Source organism: Rhipicephalus sanguineus, chromosome 8 (genome assembly GCF_013339695.2).
Source record: "Rhipicephalus sanguineus isolate Rsan-2018 chromosome 8, BIME_Rsan_1.4, whole genome shotgun sequence".
Classification (NCBI taxonomy): Eukaryota; Metazoa; Arthropoda; class Arachnida; order Ixodida; family Ixodidae; genus Rhipicephalus; species Rhipicephalus sanguineus.
The window spans coordinates 64,354,139-64,360,138 of NC_051183.1; positions in this window are offsets into that span (position 1 = coordinate 64,354,139).

Sequence of the window (6,000 nt, forward strand, 5' to 3'; positions counted from 1 at the left end):
CGCCAGTTTCGATATATAACAAGTTCAGGAGGCCACCACCAAAGCACCCAGACGTGGGCGGCTAGAGAGATAAATAGAAACCATCTAAGTGCACTTGGCTCGCCAAGAAATGCTCCGCATTTAACAAGAGCTATTGGTTCAAGTAAAGAGTAGCATGGAATACATATGATATTGGAGCATAACTTTATTAAAGGTAACGACCAACTAACTATCAGAAGAATTAATGAAAATTCACCAAATGAGTTCGTTGAAAAGCATGCTGCTTTCTTGTGGTTATGTGTTAATAAAATGGCACATACCCACTACAAAAAAGCCTTCCTTCTCTCATCAGTGGAACAATTGAAGTGGGCGATGGTGAAGAAGCTGGTTCTAGTGCATTGTGTGTATACACTGAAGCTTTGCAAGTCGACGACCGATAGTCATACTGTCTACCCAGGTGAAGCCAAACTTCTTCAAATGCTATATGGCATAGCGCAAATAAAGACACTTAGGTTGAACATTAAGGTCGCCTAATCTTTTTTTTTCTAACGTTCACATCAGCGCTTCAAAACAAAGTGAAGTGAATCTTAAACATATGGTGATCGTGCTTGAATACATTGGGTGGTGTAGCAGTGGTATATGATACATGCATCTGATAATGAAATGTGTGGCGAAGTTTGACTCACCGCAACGAAGATGCCGCCACAAAGAAGTGCCGCCTCCCCCGGGAGCAGTCTGGTGACGCCCTTTGTACAGCTGAGCGCTACACTGCGGTGATCGGTATCCTGCGGTACAGGTGAGCACCAAACTGGGCCAATGTCGTTGACGCGGGCGCCGCCTTTTCCCAGTTGCTCTTTGGACACCGTTGAGGCGACACGTGATGCGCTGGAACGAGACGCTGGCATTACCTTGGCACAGCTAGAAGGTGAGATTCACGGAAAGAGGTGTTTTCGGTATGTGCCTGGATCAGTGGAGCTATCACTCTAAAATTTGCTTCGTGCAGGCCAGCGCATTTAAACGGCTGGCCCGCCATGACAACTCTGATAGGCTGTTGTCGTTTTTGAGGTATGCGTAGAAAATGACAATTGGAGGTGGTGAATTTTTGTTGTAGTTATTCTCCCAAACAATATTTATCAGCTGAAGGTGAATTCTGAGTATAGAAATCAGATTTAATAAAGTATTATTATTATTATTATTATTATTATTATTATTATTATTATTATTATTATTATTATTATTATTATTATTACTTAAACCACGTGGGATGAGCCTGGCACGCTAATAGTTCCTTAGACATTACACATGCCGACGTCTAAAGAAGTAACGACGCCCAGCTACCAGCTCGGGCTGCAGAAACAGCGTCTTTTCCTCGCCTCTACCTCTCGTACTGCCCAGCTCGACCCTCGACAACCAGCAAGCCCTCGAGGAAAGAGTCAGGGCGGCGGCCTAAGCTAACGGAATGCCGGAGTAAGAATATGACCACACTTCTCCAAATTCCCCTCATTTTCTTTCTTCGGAATAAATTGTTGTCATCATCATCATCGAATGGAAGGGCGATAAGTTTGCTATTAGAGTGACCTAGAATAGGGGGAGTGTCCAAAGCGCCGGCTCCTGCGTGGGCCTTTTGCCGTGAACTCCCGCGCCGCGCCGCTGCTGCGCCGGACCAGTGGGCTTTCCGCGCTCGGGAAGCGCGCGGAAAGCGAGGGGCGTCTGCTACGCGCTGTAGTTTTTTGCGCCGCGTTTCCACACAGGGCACTTGAAGTCTACTTAACTTTAGTAATGTGGTGCGGAATGAAGCTTATCCATCTTTAAGCGTTGTGTTAGTGCTGGGGCAACAACAGAATGCAAAAAAAGCATGTGTCAAGCGGCATCACCGTGGCCTAGTTCCGGTCACAGAGTTCGAGAACGTTGGTGCGGGTGTAAAAACGCGCAAAACGGGCACGCACAAGCAAAGAACGAAAAAAAAACCCTATTCGCACCAGTATTGGGGCGCTAGCATCACGCATGCACAAATTAAGAGTAATAAAAAAGTAAATTGCACGCGCAGTCAGCTGAAATACTTGCGCGCAGTGACTTCACGAGCTTTTTACTCATAGTCGCCCCTGGTTTGCTAGCCATATGCACACCGCTTTATTTGGCAATTCATTAGCCTCCACAAGCTCTTTATCATGTACGGAGCACACCGGGTAGGCGCAAGGGGAACAAAAAAAGATAAAAAAGAGTAGAGGCGGCCATACGACCGCAATGCTGTTGGCTTATTTTTGTTTCTGAGGTAGCTTACAACAAGGCTCACCGTGCGCAAACATTTGAAAGAAAAGCAATGCCAGGTAAACTAACCTTATTCCACAAGTTTTTGCATAAAAGGCGTAATATAGAAAATGCTGTTCAAATATCGAGATATCATGAAACAAAGTTGCAAACGCCCCCATTCTTGCTGTACAAGCTGCCTGAACGAAAGCACGGTAAAATATATATATATATATATATATATATATATATATATATATATATATATATATATATATATATATATATATATATATATATATATATATTATCGCATGTTGCATTGGATCGCTGAACGTCAGTATGAAACATTCGCGCGAGATACGTGCATTGCTTCAAGCCTTCACCATACGAAATGAAAACAGTTTCAAACAACTCATTCTCAACTTCAGATGTTTTCACGGTTCTCGGAGGTCAGCGTTCGCCCGGTTCAGAGACTTTACGAAAAGATGTGGATGAGTAGTTACATAAAATACAATTGTTTCTGCGGCAGTTGAGTGCGCGCCAGCAGGGCACCCGACAGCAATTTCCCGCTTTTTCCTGATGACCTCAATATAGCGTCCACCACAATTTCGTGCTGAAGCTCCGGAGTACTTAAGTAGCGAGTCTGCTCATCTCTTGAATAAATAAATATAAAGAAATGACCAGACGGGTAAAACAAGCCTCTCTTGTCCCGCAGACGCGTGCAATCAGCTGCTCTGAACTGAGAATCACGTTTATTTTCGGGCGATCGCTCGTAACATGAAGTGAGGCATACACAATGTTGCACTGTTATCGTTTCATTTGTCTTTTTTTTAACTCTAAAGCCTTAGATGCCTCATCAAACACGAAAATTGACCGTCGGCGTCCCGCGTAGCCAACACGAGTGATGCACAAAATCATCACGCGATGACGTCGACAAAACTTGTGACGTCACTATTACGTCATTCAGCGCGACGTCATATGATGACGCCATCACATGACATGGTCGCTTCCCATTGCCTCCGTGACTGGCCCCCGATGTAGGCAATGTAAAAGCAGGTAAGGTGGAGAAAGCTTGCAATGCCTTCGATCCTGTGTGCAGTCCGAAACCACGTTATGTGCAGAAAGCTTTCGGAGAGGGGCGAGGGAAGGATCAATGCAACGACTGAAGAAAAAGATGGCTTTCGTTTTCGAGTCATCTCCGGCGAATGCATAAGGGACCGTTTTTTTTTTTTCATGTTATTTTTTCGCATACATTTTACCTACGCGGTCAGTTCTTCAATATGTATGGGTAAGTCTAACATGTTGACATCGATATTGGTGACCACCACGTTTTTTTATAATCTGACGGAAAGAAATCGTCAGACCACACATCGTCAGAATTATTTCTGGCTAAAGAAAGCAGGTTTGCGCGCCACACACCATATTATTATTGTTAGTCGTTACGCAAATGGCAAGCATGTCAAGTTAGTGATGTCATGTCCTATCGGACATGTTAGGCATACATACATTCGTACCCCTCCGTGCCAATTTTCGTGTATACCAAGTGAACGAGACGCAAGTTACGCGAGTAATCTTTTACTTTTGGTACCGCGGCCACGCCGACTGACACATTCGGCTTCGCATGAAATGGCTTGAAACAGCAGAGCGCCGGAGGCAGCCTTGTAAAACAAATCGAATGCACGAAATAAAATGATCATGAAGGGTGCAAACGCATTAGCATGCATGAGCTAGTTACTACGTGCATATGTGCTACGTCCTCCTGGTTATCTCCAGTTTATTCTCTCCTGCAGCAAGTTTACGTTCGTGATTCCACACGAAAGTAAGCTAAGTGCCTTTTCTCACGATGAAGTGCGCGCAGGATGCGTTCCTCAAACAGCCGCGGAAGTGTGGACCAATGCGGTGACAAACCAGCTGCAAGGGTATATACAAAAAACCCTGTTTCACAACATGAGTCGCTGCAGTAATATGTTGCAGTGACGCAGTATAAAATGTTGCCCAAATTTCCACAATTTTAGCTAATAGTGGCGAAAATATCACGCGTGTAGCAGACGCTCGCCGCTTTGACGCGGCTTCCGCCGCGGAGAAAGCCCACGGGTCCGGCACGGCAGCGCCGCGGCGCGGAAGTTCACCGCAAAAGGCCCTCGCTCCTCCCATGTATTGGCGCGGCGCTTTGGACACTCCCCCTATTCTAGGTCACTCTATTTGCTATTTGAGAAAGTGAATACTACCCGTGTATTCGGGCCTTCGTCAACCTAGTTTTAGCGTCCTTTATAAACATGTTGCAAACGATAACGTAACGCTGAACCTGATATTCCGCACCGGAACTCTAGGGCTCCTTTTTATTAATAATAGCTTAAGAGGTGTACGGAGCGAGGATAGAGATGATTGATGCCATTGGCTCTGCATGCCGATTGCTTTTGCACGGCGAGAATTTTCATGATATACTCTCGTATCACCAGAGCAAGTGTGGTGATTTTGTAACGTGGCATTTAGGTAGCATTGTTGGATAACTGCCTTCGATAGCGGTCCCTCCACCTCTTGCCCGTTGCCTCCTATGGTGAAATAAACATTTTTAAACACATTTGACCCCGGAGACAATGCTCGCGATTGACAACGCCTGTGTCGACGCATTCCATAGTAGAGTTTTGCTTGTGCATTTTTTAACACACACATTAGTTTCATATGTTGCATTATTATATTCCTATATGTCAATAGATGTCTACATGACCGAGCTCTGATGCGTGATTCTCGTAACCGTATGGCTATTTAATGCTTCACACTTCATTGTTGATGATATAAAACATCTGAGACCCAATTAAGTTATCTGAAAAGCAAAAGTTGTGTATTGGCAACACGACTTCAAAACAAGCTAAAATGCAATAAGCATCGGCTGAACATGTTGCAATTCATCGTATGCTGTAACTGCGTATGCTGTAAATTCTCTTAGTGGCAGCAGTACCGAGGGACTCCCCCTGCTATCTTCCAGACCACCCTGTCAAGAGCCGGTGTGGGTTGTCTCAGAAGTCTGATAAAGATTCGATAAAAATAGAAGGGAAACAGTGTTTCGAGATGAAGGCTATATATGATAGAGTCGACATTAGATTAACCCGTACATTGAAAGTGGAGACATTCATTTAGTGGAAATTATTGTAAGCAGCAAGTACATCTCAGAAACCTATCCGATCTAGCTGGTTGCGGCACCTGACGGATCAAATCTCAACCACGCACCTAAACCATGTGCTTCGTCCGCGCACGATGCACAAGGTTCACCTATGGATTACACCAAGGCACACGATCGTCGAGAGCGTGTATAAAAGTGACGGAATGGGTACAACTAAGGCTTGTATATGATAGAGTGGGCATTAGGGTATGTAATAACTTAAAATACGCTAAAAGACCGCGAACGTCCGACGTGTGGACGACACATCCTCTTCGCTGCACGCTCCGTCCCAGTCTTCCCTGGCGTTTAGGCAGCTGTGTGCCGGGTTACACAGCGTTCTCCTCAGGCACATTGCAGGACACAACCTTACTAGACTACGTTCAGTCGTCAAACTTTTCGCAGGCACCATCCATCGCGGGCGCCCACGTGCCTTGGCTTGCCGCCAGATGGCGGGAGCGCCGTAAGCACCTCGACCCGACTCCAGCTCTAATATTAGCGAATAAGCTCGGGTGTCCTCGGACTTCGCTACTTACAATCTCAAGAGAGGTTTTCACCTATTGCCTTTTTAATATTTTTATGGCTTCGTGGTTAGCGGATTGATTGAAAGTTTT